General features: G+C 37.4%; 1 protein-coding gene across 1 annotated transcript in view; it reads right to left on the bottom strand.

The window, feature by feature from the left end:
• The window catches only part of LOC145694503 (calcium release-activated calcium channel protein 1-like), a 51,730-nt gene extending 43,458 nt beyond the window's left edge, over positions 1-8,272 (bottom strand). Inside the window, exon 1 of the mRNA XM_081770812.1 lies at positions 8,118-8,272. The gene's annotated coding sequence lies outside the window, so the exon portion shown is untranslated. The remainder of the gene's footprint in view (positions 1-8,117) is intronic.
• Between the last annotated feature and the right edge of the window lie 7,294 nt (positions 8,273-15,566).

Genomic DNA, 15,566 nt, shown 5'->3' with positions numbered 1-15,566 from the left:
TGGGCATGGCCACTCCCTGAGATTCAAGTGAATCAATATAATTTAAGTTTTCTTGCATGAGCAATATTTTCTAAATTTTGTTGAACATTTTTATTTACTTTCGTTTGCAACTTCTGTTGTAAACATACCTGTTATATGATATTGGTTGGTCAGCAGAATACATGTCGTTTTTGAAATTATGTCGTAACTACTGGGATGGTACCATACAAACCAGGCCCTGGGAGATTCCTTTCCATGTCTGTTTCCTTCCTCTATCCCGAGCTGAGCGTGTTATTTGTCAAGAGTATATAAACATTACTACTACTACTACTACTACTACTACTACTACTACTACTACTACTACTACTACTACTACTACTACTACTACTACTACTACTACTACTACTACTACTACTACTACTACTACTACTACTACTACTACTACTACTACTACTACTACTACTACTACTACTACTACTAATAATAATAATAATAATAATAATAATAATAATAATAATAATAATAATAAGAAGAAGAAGAAGAAGAAGAAGAAATAACTTCAAATCTTGCCTCTCCTGCAAAAAAAAATTGCAGACGCCCATGGGTCAAAATGAACGGGGATTTTTAATTGTTTAATTACCAACTTCATCATCACGTCTATTTAAATATCCTTAATTTCGTGAAAATTCAAGTCTATGCTATGCAATTTTAATATTTAAAAATATTCCAGCTTTTAAAAAAAAAATTCAAGATACAGGAAGTTACACAGGGGTGTCCTTAACCCCATGATCTGTAACACATCCCACCGCTTAATTTTTTTGTGACAAATGTCTCAACAAGGCAACATAATATTTTAAACTTTCTCAACGGTTATGATCTCGAACCCATCTTCTCTTATGATATAGCCTTGAATTATTATGGCATAAATTATACCATAACAATTCAATTCTACATAGAATTCCAGTTTTCTTTAGAGTAATCTTTATGTTTTACGTCCCACGATTATGCTGGCTAGGCTAAAGAAAACAGTGATGATGAGAAATAAATGAAAATGGTAGAATAAATAAAGTGTAACGAAACAGGAGAACCCCTGAGAAAACCCACGCACACGGTGTTTATGCACCAAAAAGTTCACTTGGCGCGAGCTGAGATGGAACCTAGGACCCCATGCACCATAGGTGAACGCTCTACCACTGAGCCACAGCGGAGAGTTCGTCTTACGTTTATATATGCATACTAAAAGAGAATTGAAAGTTTCAGGGCGCTGAAGGTGGCCGTATTGGATCTCACTTACTTAGGCCACCTCCTGGCTACGGATCTGATATCAATTTTTAGGTTTACAAAAAGATCATGTTTGTCGATTTTCTCAAAAAATTGCACATGAAAATTTACATTCATCCATATCTATATATATAAAATTGAAAATCACTATGTGACTCTAAATCTCCTGAACCGCACGACCGATCTCAATCAAATTTGTAACATGGATGAGGTTCGAGGCTGGGCTGGTTTTAGGCTATTCACTTTGATGGTAGAGCTAAGGATAGGGGAGGGGTTACAAAAATAAATAAATCCTAATAACTCCCGAACCACTTGACCGATCTTGATCAATTTTTCAACATAGATGAGGTTCAGGCCTGGGACTGTTTTTTTATGATTTAAATTTGACGGAGCAACGTAGGGGAGGGGAAGGAGGGGGAGATATATAAAAATCAATTGATATGAGACTGTAAGTGACTATTTTTGTAACTTAATAACTCTTGAAATATCCTACCGATCTCAATCAAACTTTCAAGATACATAAGGTTCGGATCTGGAAATATTTTTGTAATTTCACTTTAACAGAAGATCCTAGGGAAGGAGGAGAGGAAGGGGACGTATAAATAAAAACTAATAAAACCTACTAACTTTTGAACCACCAACCAAATTCGATCAAATTTTCAACATATTGGGTCGGGCATTGGGTGTTTTTTTTTTATCGTTTTACTTTGACGATGCGACGTAGGAGAGGGAGAGAAATGTAAAAATGATCAAAAATGACCAATATTAGTGGGGTCGATATTTCGGGGTCGATAAGAGAAACAGTGACACTTCTGATGCTGTTTCAATCCAAGTACAGCTCTGATAGTTGGAGAGGGGAGGGTACAACGTAGGGGAGGGGATAAACATTTAAAAATAATCGAAAATGACTAATGTTAGTATCGAATCCATAGTTTTAGGAGTAGCTGAGATTAACAGTGTCAGTTCTGATGCCCTGTGCCGCAGCACAGAAGAGTGCGAAGTAGAGCTCTATATATAATAATGATCGAAAATGACCAATATTAGTGTCTAATCCATAGTTTCGGGATCATTCGGATGAACAGTAACATTTCCGATCCGGTTTAAATCCAAAATCAGCCCTGCCACTTGCGGAATATATATATATATATATATATATATATATATATATATATATAAATGATCGAAAATGGCCTATATTAGTGCTGAATCCACATTTTTTGGGGTCGCTGAGATGAACGGTGACATTTCCGATGCCATGGCCCGCAGCATGGGGGAGGGATATATATATATATATATATATATATATATATAGCCTATGGTCAAAAATGACCGATATTAGTGTTGAGTCTATGGTTCTTGGGGTCGCCGAATGATACTTCTGACGCTGTTTAAATCAAAATTCAGCCCCGATCTTGGGGAGGGGAAAAGGGAAATACATAAAACTGATCAAAAATAACCCATATTAGTGTCGAATCCATAGTTTCCGGGGTGCGATGACACTTGCGATCCCGTTTAAAACCAAATTCAGCCCAGCAACTTTGGAGAAGGGAAGATAATAAAATGATCGAAAATGACCAATATTAGTGTCGAATCCATGGTTTTCGGGGTCTCCGAGATAATCAATGATCTTTCCGATGCCGTTGAAATCGATGCCATTAAAAACGAAAACAGCATATTTCACGGCTACTAAACACATGAGATACAGAGTCGTGCATTTAAATTTTCATTTCAATCCAGCGAAGCGGGTAATATATGCTAGTAATTGTATAATTTTGTTTACTTGACTGAGTTCTATTGATTAACACATATAATTTTTGGACAACATCCGTAGCTAGCCCTATTTCTAACACTTATGAACACACTTCTTTTATTTCATAACGATTATACAATTAGCCTCAAACTGAAATTAATACATTTATTTTATGTACTTACCTACGATGTATCTACATGAGAAACCTGGAGGAATTCCCTTCAAATATACAGTATCGACCATTTCTACTGATACAGTTAGCAGTTATGCGTAAATAATGATCTGTTAGTACGTTCACAGACATCTGCTTGAAGATTAATGGCGAATTAAGAATGATAATCCTTATCTTCATATAAAGTTTTTATCTGTCCTTTAAGGTTTTATCATGGACTACTCGTGCATTACAATATTAAGTTCATACTTTTTAATTTTCTTCTGATAATTTCTTACGCGTAGGTATCTGGTTTGATTCTATTCCAGCTCCTGCAATCCAAGTGGGCTTTGTGATGGACATAGGGATGTCCAAAATTTTCCAGAATCCGGAAAATTTATTTCACTTTCCGGATTTCGTAAAATAATCTGGAATTCGGGAAAATTCCGAAATTCGTAAAAAAAATTCCGGAATTTAGAAAATTCCAGAATTCGAAATAATTTCGGATTTTTTCCTAATTCCGGAATTTTTTCAATTTTACTTTCCGGATTCCGGAAAGTAGAAGTTTCGGAATTAGCTATACCTAAGTGGACAAACATCGCGTGCGTGGGTTTCCTCGGGTCTCTCCAGTTTCCTCCTACTTTTTTTTATCATTATCACCGTATCCTTTAGCCTCGGAGCATAGTTTTGGGTCGATAAACTTTACATAGTTCAGGTCCCACATTTAATTATACATGGACTAGTGTTGCCTATGAGATGAGCAATTATGTAATATTATTAGCATTTAACGAAATAGCTTCAAACCATAGACACTGTAACTCCAAAAACATCGCCAGGTACTGAACGTACAGTGAGAACAGCAGAGAATGTGGAGATAGTAATAGCAGTATTTCCCGTAGTCTGCAACGATTGGTTCGGCCTCATTCGTTAATATTACATTTGGAACGGGCATCGTTTAGGAGAAGTTTGAAAATAGATGTTAAAATTCCATCCGTGTAAAATCGTTTGCGTGCATCAATTACTGAAAACAGATTATGGCCAACGGGCAAGTTTTGCTGTAGGGATGCAAGTTCTTCTTCACGATGAACCTGATATGCTCTCCTCTATATGTGATGAGTAGTATTTTTTAGTTAAACGAGTTTCTTATCTAGCATAAGTTCATGAACTCGGCCCCGTAAAACCGAATATAACTGCATGAACGACTTCTGCATTCACCTCTGTGGCAGAGTGATATGCGATATCGAAGCGTAACGTTATTGGTTCATAGTTTTTGTTTGAAGAGGAGTGTGCCGCGATAACCATGAATTCCAATTCTTACACGCACATCATAAACACTTTTTTTTTTCTGCCAGAATTATAGATGTTGCGCTTGGAACAAAGCATGTAGTTCCAACGAGATGGAATTATATGGAGCTGCAGCTCATACCGCCAAATATTTCATCATCATTCTAAGGGAATTGTTCTCTGGTTACTTCATTTCCAGGTTCGGAAATGTACCTTGGTCTCCTTGATCTCCCGACCTCAGTATGTAAGACTTTTTTCTGTGGGGATATTTAAAGGCGCAAGTTTTCGTCGACAAAGCTCGTTCATTAGACCAACTGAAGTTAGCTATTCATATAGAAGTGCAGCAAATTACTCAGGCGATACTAGAAAGCGTGTGGAGCAGCTTTATCTCTCATCTTGTAAACTGTATTATGGAAGACGGAAATCTCTCCATGCAGGTGTGATTTTCTTCTTACATAACACAAATGGAATTATTTCCCACATGTGGTAAGTTTTTTCTATAATAATTCTTATCTACTAGCTGAACTTGCGCTATTTACACTGCACAGTTCTAATAGAAGCGTGAATCTCTTCCCAATTCTTACCATATCCGTGTAAGTCCCTTTACGGACACAAGTAAAAGACAGGAAAACTCTCAAAGGGAGTGAATTGCTAAATACAAACATATAAATGTAGTATTTTAATATGTACAATGTTGTGGGGAGTTTGTGGCAAACTTGGATAAGTGATAGATGATACCAAATGCAAATATATATTTTTTTCTTATAATTCCATATCCGAGTACATCTCATTGTGGGTCCACAAGCCTTTGAAGTTGCCAGCTTGCAATAGGTTTTGTTATTCAGATTAAAGCAAAGCGCCTGAAATGTTCGTCAACCCGCTATACGTAGCTCCTCTACTGGTTGCCTTTCACAAGGGTATCAACCTTAACGTCCTAATGGCAATATTAAACTAATGGGATCAAAATGACGCGTAAAATGTGGAATATAAAAATAAATACTTTTTTTTAATATTCAATTAGTACTGAATAATCTACACAAAATTTGGAATCGACTAGCGAAACTGGTACGTTTCTAGCACTTGTGTGTTAGAGATCTCATTGTCGAAACGATTGGCCACAAACAAACTTTTCTTGACCACAAACATATAAACCTAACATTTTAATATATAGATGTAACGATGATTTTAAACTGAAATACTCACCTCTGCCACCCTGTATTTTCAGGGGAAGAAAAGGGTATGAAACACATAACAACAGCTTCAAATTAGCTGTTTATGAGTAAAAATAAATCATTCTGAATAGTAATAACATAGGTTAGGATTATTTTTTAATCCCTCTGATATAATGTGCATGAAAGTTAAACTAATAGTATATAAGAACCAAAGAAAGATCCAACCATCTTTTAAGAAGAAAATTTCCGGAAGGTTTCTCTCCCAGTGACAATACCAGCTTTAATTTCATGCGGGGGGTAGGGGGCAGACGCACTTTTGGGGATATAGTGAAAGTAACAGTCTTCAGTCAGGGGGCGGTCGAGGCCCCTTGCACCCTCTAACGTCGTCACTATTCCTGCCCATAGATTCGATTCATCACTGAATCGTGAATCCTTATTAAAATATCAAGGCGCCTCAGTGTGTGTGTAACATTAGTAAGTATGTAAACATTCAAGACGCATAAAAATTTAGGCGAAAATGTTTAGTTGCTTTTAATTCTTATTATGAAAGCAAGACGCTTCAGTCCATGAGTCACGCGAATTCCTAATTAGTTTACAGTCAGACTGATAGGTGTCTTTAGCTGCACTGCCTTCAACCTAGAGCCAAGAGATATCACTGGCGTGCAGGCAATTTGCAAATGAGCGAACATTTGGAAAGGAACAAGTAATTATTAAAATAGACAAAGTTACGAATAATGTAGATTGCATAAAATAAAATTAGACGGAATTCAGGGTTGAGTATGGAGTAGGATGTTCACACCTTTATCCAACACCGAGGTTATGAAGGGCAGGGGCTACCGTCAACGTGAGCCCCAAACCACCACCAGGGTTTCAAACTAGTATTGGTACTAGTAGTGGTAGTATTACACCTCCCGGTTTATATAATAGAGATTTTAAAATATTCTAGTGAGGCGAATAAATAGATATTAGGAAAATGAAAGACATTATTTCAGAACTTCTGGGGATATTGTCAGAAATGCAATGTTCCTGGCAGAGTCGTAATTTGGAGCTTTTCCTGGGGGTCAATCAATATTTGCACCCCTAAAATGGTATGGAGTTACCCACCCCTACAACAATATGAAATGTGAGCCCCCTAAAGTTTAATTAAAAAAAAAAACTTCTAGGGACATCAGTTGGAGTTTTATTAAAGTAGGGCCTAGATTACATTTATGTTTCATCTCAGGGAAACATATTTTCTTGAAATGATGGGGCAGCAGCAGTACTCTATTTTCAGTTCTTTTGCATATAGTATGGTGCACCCATTCCATGATTCACTAGTTAAACTGAGGAGATAATATATGACAACACAACTCAAAGCCGTAAGAAATATATATTAATCTCTGGAAGTCGTAACAGTAGATATTTTACTGAAATGGGACGAAGATATTTTCATTTCATTTAAGCGGATTTTTTGGGAGAGGAGTTATATGGTGAACCTATTTCATACTTCATTTATACTCACATTCGTATCGTATCATGTGGAGTAACAAAGCTTATCTTGAAATGGGCATGGGTAGATGCCCCCTGCTCCCACTAGTTACGGCTTCTGATGTACAGTACGCTGGTTAAAATATGTGGTAGCTAAATGATTGGCATAACCGTTTCAATATGGAAGACTGGGTTCTATTCTGGTATTAGCTCGTAGCTCCGCATAGTGTAGTCATTAGCGCTCTCGCTTAACAGTCACGGGTACGATTCCCGGTGGGGTCACTCGGTCGAAAAAAAAGTGTAAAAAGCTTTTGCAGGCCAGCAATCGTGAATGAGGTTTTCCTGGGTTTTTCCTCATTCATACCAGGCAAGTGCCGGGGTGGTACCCAACTTATAGGTCCCAGGCCGCTTCCTTAATTCTCCAATCCTTTCTTCCTTCCTTTTTCCCGGATAGGGTGCTCGCCGAGGGACGTAATCTCTTATACATAACGGGCTAAATGGCCATAGACGCAGAAAGCCTAAAATCTAAATCCTAAATCTGGTATGAGTTCATGTAGGTCTAATCCTAGGTTAATCTGCAAGTTTACATCTCATAACCTTGATGCTAAAAGGAAATGTTACGCTCCAAATCTACTTACGTGTGCGTGTTTGAAACAGTCGTGTTGTGAATGTGAAGGTGAACGACTCGAAATTCAAAACATTAAATTGAAAGCGTATAGGCCTATCTGTAGAAATATGAATAAAGAAATTCTGATCCAAGACAATATTCAGCTACATTATATTCAATATATTTTGTAGGCAGATATTGTATTATTTTTATATACACACTAACGCGATCAATGTCACACTGAACCTACGTCAACCCCGGAGAAAGTAAAAGTAGGTGAATGCCATTGATTGGACTTGCTGAAGGCCACTGGAGAACCATACACGTAGCTCCATCTACGAAACATACAGAAACTGCTAATACATATACTTAATAATTGCACTACCTATTAATTAAAAAAAATAAGAAAAAAATAAATAATCATACCTGATTTCGGAAACTGCAATTGTATTGCAGCCCACTACAACTTGCATTTGATAAAATCAGGTTGAATTAATTACGTTGACATCCAAATCACAAGTCATAAAACAAACGACAATAAACTATGCAACTGAAATGACGTTTTCCACCAGCGGCATACTGCTAAGCTGAAGTTTGAATGTGCCATGAACACAGACCTGATGACGTAACTGGAAAAAATTACTGCCCACCCAATCCTGAATAGCTTCCAGGCAAGAAACCGATTGCTTTCATAATGTGCTTTTATGTTAACTCCGCAGCTTATAATTACAAGGCTGTTTTTTTTTATTTTCATTTTTTTAAAAAATGAGTGTTTTACAGAATGTTTATTTAACTTCTGTTTGACTGCCAAATGTAATATACACAAGTGACATTATGACAAGGAGATATAATTAACTTTATGACACGCAGAAACCGGACACTAAATACAGCTATGATCGAGTAATAATATACAACCTGTTTAATATATTATTTTTGGTTAGCCATGTAAATATTTAGAAAGCGCGCGGTTTTATTTGATGGAATATTGCAGTGTGACTTGTTTTAAATTTGACTTACATTCCCAATGCTGAAAGTCATGATATGGTGTTATCGTAGTGGTTTGTAATTATTATTTTATTATTATTATTATTATTATTATTATTATTATTATTATTATTATTATTATTATTATTATTATTATTATTATTAGATATTACAAGGTTCCTATAAGCATTATCGTAACAAGGATATTTAGCTTGAGGGAGCATGGCTCCTTACTTTTGAATACAAATAAGTTTCATCGTCTCGATCTCGTAAATTTCGTAGTAATCTCGTCTCGTTCTCGTAAGTTTTGTAGAATTGTCGTCTCATTCTCGTAAGTTTCTGCAAGTCTCGTTTCGTTTTCCTAAATTTTGCACAAGTCACGTTTCGTTCTTGTAAATTTTGCACAAGTCACGTTTCGTTCTCGTAAATTTTGCACAAGTCTCGTTTCGTTCTCGTGAATTTTGCACAAATCACGTTTCGTTATCGTAAATTTTGCACAAGTCTCGATTCGTTCTCGTGAATTTTGCACAAATCACGTTTCGTTATCGTAAATTTTGCACAAGTCTCGTTTCGTTCTCGTGAATTTTGCACAAATCACGTTTCGTTATCGTAAATTTTGCACAAGTCTCGTTTCGTTCTCGTGAATTTTGCACAAATCACGTTTCGTTATCGTAAATTTTGCACAAGTCACGTTTCGTTTTCGTGAATTTTGCACAAGTCACGTTTCGTTCTCGTAAATTTTGCACAAGTCACGTTTCGTTCTCGTAAATTTTGTACAAGTCTCGTCTCGTCTCGATGATTATTTCTCTCCTCATCTCGATTCTCGGAAAGTTTTTTCTCGTCTCGTCTAAAATTTCTAAAAAAGTTATGAGCTCGTTCTTCCTTAATTTTGGCAGCACTGTGACTCAGTGGTAGATTGCTTGCCTCTGGTGCATGGGATCTCTGATTCAATCACCGACCAAGCAAGTCAGTGGTGGACAACATCGGGTGTTCTCCGGAGTATTCTCGTTTCCTCCCACATTCTCATTCCACCAATTCATCCGTTATCATTCACTTGGATTAATTATCTCTCTCCATTAGCCTAACGAGAGTAATCGTGGGACGTTAAGCTGTTTTTTTCTTAATTTCATTTAGAAGTTATCAGAATCCTTCTGCGTCGTGAGAAGTCCACGAAAGGTCTTGTATAGTAACATGTAATATTGAAGTATATTGTGTAATGATTTACGCATCTTTAAACTAGTGCTGGGCACAAAAACCGATTTTTCGGTTTTTAGAAAAACCGAAACCGGTTTTTGAAAATTTTCAAAAAACGTTTTCGGTTTTCTCCAAAAACTGGTTCGGTTTTCACCGAAACCGGTTTCGGTTTTTCTCCGGATCTGGTTTCGGTTTTCTTCAAAACCGGTTCCGTTTTTTTAATTTGTTCTATTTCTGACCAGAATAGTGTTTCGTTGTTCTCCGGAAACCGAATCCGTTTCCACCGAATCCGTTTCGGTGAAAAACCGAACCGGTTTTGGAGAAAACCGAAATGTTGGTTTTTCGGGTTTCGGTTTTTCTAAAAAAACGGTTTTCGGTTTTTTATAGAAACCGGTTTTGCCCATCCCTAACTTTAAACGTTGATTATAGTGCTCTTCATAGTGATCACACAATCACTTTATCAATGTATAGTTTTAATACCGTGAATCATTTAACACTAAAACAGTGTTTGAGAGCTAAAACTTGGGTGAATTAATGCTGACCAAGAGTCTCAAGATTTTTTTTCTGTCTTGTCTCGAAAACGAGTCGAGACATACGATAATTATCGTCTCGCGGGTAACTCCACCTTTGGTTCACGATGTCCAGATTCGATTCCCAGTGAAAGAGCATCAAAGTAACTACAGTGATGCAATTCCACTTCGAACGGTAGCTCTCATCCTATATAGATACTCTCGTTGCTGACAAACGATATTTAGTAGAGCCCACGAGACGATAAATACATTTTTTCAATTCAAGACAAAACTGAAACATGACGACATTTCTCGATTCGTTTTCGATACGAGACATTTTACGAGTCTCTTGGGCGACATTACTTGTATCTGTAGGAGGTCAGAAGTTTAGTGAGTATGTGTGTATTTCATATACACTCCGAAAATTTGCCGAAAGTTAGTTACTTGTAGTTCTATGTTGTGAATTATTTTTATGTTCGTTTGGGTATGAACTTAAGAAAACTCTGTGACACAAAAATATAACTTTTCAAGTTGTTTTTCTTTAAAACCAAAAATTCCTTTATATATTAACTTTGTGTGTCCCTTTGTCCGGGAGATAAAACCGTCTGTTCGTGTATCCATTCGTCCGGGAGACAAATCAGTAGAGGTGGACACGAGTCGAGCTAAAACTCCACTCGAGTCGAAACTCGACTCGAATTCAACTCGAGTTTCGAGTCGACTTGAGTTTGATAAATGGCTGGCTCGTTTTAACTCGTTTTGAAATCATGGCCTGATTAGACTGGAAAGCGAAAGCCATGAGAAATGTAAGCAGTAATGTGAAATACTTATGTGTCGTGTTGCCCACGACAGGGGACACTACTCGCATGTCATCTCGTCTCGATAACGACACGACTTTTATATATATATATATATAACGAGACAACCTCAAACGTCGCGACCACCACGTAAGTATATACTGTAATTCTTGTCGGTCGAATTTTTGAGCCTAAGCGGAAACCCAAACCCGGGTAATGATGTCAACCGGCTTGGCTCGGTTCAACTGAGCGAACAACTCGAGCCGGCTCGATTGAGAGGAACTATCGACTCGACTTAATTGATCCGATGGCTCGGTTGGGATGAGTCATCGGCTCGAGCCAGCTCCGTTGAAACGAGTTGAGTTGATTTTGATTGAGTTTAACATCCCTTTCAGCAGCGAGGCTATATGAAACGAGACCTACTGATTATCATGGAATTCGAACCACATGAAGCTCCGTTGAGACCAGTCCATCGGCTCAGTTCGATTCGGCTCAACTGAGCCGATGGCTCAAACCAGCTTGGTTGGGATGAGCCATTAGCTCATTCGGTTCGGCTCAGGTGAGCCATCGGCTCGAGCCGGCTCGGTTAGGTAAGCTGTTGGCTTGGCTCACTTCTCCGTTCGACTCGATAGTGAATGAGCTGTGAGCCGAGCCGTTCGAGCAGTTGACAACCCTAAATCGGGCCGAGCAATTTTGAACATGTTTGGCTGGCGTCCTATAACTTTTAACGTTTGGCTCGAGCCCGAATACTTGCTCCTTCGGAACTCAAACCCAGAACGATGTACTTGCCTCCTGAAGACTTGTCCACGACCGAGATCGGCAGTCAACTAATTTTTAGTATTCAGAAATAAGCCGTCTATCTTTTATGATGATACACGGTGTTGTTATAATAATAATAATAATAATAATAATAATAATAATAATAATAATAATAATAATAATAATAATAATAATAATAATAATAATAATAATAATAATAATAAAGTTGTAGTAGTAGTATCATTGATAATATATTGTATATGTATGAAATACTCGAAGACCGTACTTGAAACTACACAGGGGATTTAGCTCGATTTGGCTCGACTCGACTCGAAAATCGACCCGAATTCGAGTCGAGTTGGAGGAAATTTTTCGAGCCGAGTTCAAAGAAGTCTGTTTCGAGTCGAGTCGAGTTTCAATGACTCGTTCCCATCCCTACAAATCAATGTCTTTCCGTGTATGCAATTGTCAGGGAGGGAGACCCGGGTTCGACTCCCGGCGGAAACTCATGTGGTTTGGATTCCATGTTAATCAGTAAGTCCCGTCTCATATAGCATCGCTGCTGAAAGGTACGTTAAACTCAAAATCAACTCAATTCCATTCGTCCGGAAGACAGATCTGTGTCTGGTCGTATATCCATTCATCCTGGAGACAAAACCGTATCTGTCTGTATCCCATTCGTCCGGGAGACAAATTCGTGGCTGTCCGTGTCCATTCGTCCGGGAAACAAATTAGTGTCTGTCCGTGTATCCATTCGTCCGGGATACAAAACCGTGTCTGTCCGTGTATCCATTCGTCCGGGATACAAAACCATGTCTATCCATGTATTCATTTGTCCGGGAGACCAATTTCAAGTATTAGTTGATTGATCACCATTAATTTTGGCCAGGAAGTCAAAAAGTCAAAAATTATAAACCGAGTGTCTTGATGGAGGTGATCTTCTAACCAGAAGTGTAAAAATCAACCACTTCCGGTTTTAACGTTGACCCCTATAGAGTAAAACTGGTAACAGGTAACGAGAAGCTATTTTCTCCAATCGATTAAGCGTCCTAAGAATACATTTTGTCTCAATCCTTAACTCTCTACTGAAAATGGAAATGATAGAAATCCATTGCCACTTCCAGTTTCAATATTAATTAAGAAAATATAATGCCATACAAACCAAACCCCTTTACGTGGTATACACGTGGCCCTGCTACCTTTTTAATTAATGCTAATTATTCAACGGTTATTCCTATACGCGTGGCATTTAAATTTCCTATTACTAAATATAAAATTGTAAATATCGACGTTTCTGTAGAAAGTTTAGTGCAAAAACTTCCAAAAGAAGGCGAGACAGAATTCGATAATCGAATCGACACAATACCTAAAATTTTACGAGACAAGACAACTTTATTGCTCGTCTCGTGAGAAACATTGAACATTATTTTTTAAAAAAATAGTCAAGTGAGATAAATACAGAATACGCCAACTAGAGATGAGAATTTTTTTTTTTAACATAATCGAAAAACAGTTTGTAGAAAAACCAACATTTCGGTTTCCCCCCAAACCGGTTACATTTTTCGCTAAAACCTAATTGATAGAAAACCGAAACCGATTTAGATAGTAAACTGAAACAAGGTTTTGATGGGAAATCAAAAGTTTTTTTTTTCAAGTTTCCAAAAACAGGCTCGCTAAAATTTAAAAAAAAAGAAAGAAAAGAAACTGAAAAGCCGAATTTTGTGCCCAGCACCAGAGTTGGCGTGGGTAAATGAAAACTTGACTCACGACCCACTGATCCACCACTCACCGTGACCCACGACCCACTGACCCACCACCCACCGTGACCCACTCTGACATACCACCCACCATGACCCACCACCCACGGTGACCCACTCTGACCCACCACCCACGATGACCCACCACCCACCATAAACCACTCTCATCCACTTTGACCTACTCTGACTCGCCAAAATCCATCGTCATCAACTCTGAACACAATCCACGGCCTCTTCTGTACTGACTAAAGAGTTTACACTTGTAATAAAACAAGACTGTGAAATTGTCACTAATCGGAGTTTGAATTTCTAGTCGATCGCTCAAGCACCACTCTGGTACAATAACGGTGGATCTGACCTTTACGATATAAAATGGTAAAGTGTTTGTCAGTGAGGAAATTGAAACAGTTCGAGGTGGGGCGAAATTAGTGTGTGTCTAAAATATACTTGTACTAAGAGAGTATTCTTGCAAGTGTTAATTTCATTCAAACGCATTCCTCAAGAAACTTCTATTCGCAGGAAAATACCCCTGTACAATATGGAAAAGGTTATGGTTTTTCAGTTCACAGTATTTTTCTCACAAAAGACTTGGAAAATCAGTTGTTCATAGGGAATAACGGTGCTCGGGTACCCTATGTGAGAGAATCTCCATAAAGTATGCTCATAATTGTAATTTGTGTAACCACTAAAACACTAAGTTAAATTTAAGTTACAAGTATGCATAATTGCAATTATTATGAATATTTATTCAAAAGTAGTTTACCTAAAGCAAAGAAGAGAGTTACTAAAAGTTGGTACAAAGTTGAATAACAAATAAGCCATTAGTAATACAAGTATACATTTTCCGTAACTCGTAATTTTCCACCTTAAAACAAATCTGAAATCGGATTCATTTCCTGTTGGTAACTTTTTGGCGGTAAATCATCCGCAGTGGAATGATGTCCATCCTTCAGCCAAGAAATAACTAGCTCGTCTACTTTGAGCTTGTCTAGCGATGGGCCATTAACATTGATGAGCAACAAGTTAGACAATTTTTGAGCACTTAATCTATTTCTAATATCAGTCATCTGTAAATTCATTAGGGGAAATCCCCTTTCGCACTCTGTCATGGAAATTGATAATACTTCTACCCGATTTCTGCAACTTCTCATCGACAATCTACTTGTTAGACTTAAGTCTGATAACGATTTTTTTCGGTCAGTTTTGAAATACTCAGAAAGAAGTATCATCTCTCTATCACCATACAACATCTTTTCCATATCGACCATGTCAGTTGGCAATGTCGAACCCATGTAGAACAGAAACTTCATCTACCACGCCTTTGATAGGGAATCTTGTGAATAAATTATCAATTAAAGCCTGATAAACTTATGATTTCTTATTTGTTTATAAATTTAATTTTTGTAATTACACATGAAGGTTTGATACCATTACCAAGTTCCCTCCCCCGTCTAGAAAGTGAAAGGGAACGAGGTTTCTGGAAAGTATTCAGAGGTGAATGGGAATTTCCCTCCTTCTTCAACTTCAATTATCACACTGCGGTTTGCCATGTTCCAAATTACGATGAATTTCAATTAAATTATCATAGTATAATTATTTCCTAGTTGAATTATCAATACTTGTCAGTGGAAAAAAGGATGAAATTTCAAAGTTCCAAATCAAAGTAAGTAGACCAACGTAAAGGGGAAAAAAGTGTAAAATTTTCCATACAATTATGCGTACAATCCAAACTTCAAATTTCCGTGTAATTAAGCTTACAGTACAAATTTTATGCCTATTTTAGTCACACGTTTTTGGGTTGATTGCCGTGTGCTGTGAGCGCTCCATATAATAAACATAAGCTTCAGCAATTATTATAGTAGAAAGCAATGGATATAT

This window comes from Thermobia domestica, chromosome 9, assembly GCF_964235325.1.
Source record: "Thermobia domestica chromosome 9, izTheDome1.hap1.1, whole genome shotgun sequence".
Taxonomy (NCBI): Eukaryota; Metazoa; Arthropoda; class Insecta; order Zygentoma; family Lepismatidae; genus Thermobia; species Thermobia domestica.
Note: the sequence above shows the minus strand (reverse complement) of the source record. Positions and strands in the feature narration are given on the sequence as shown.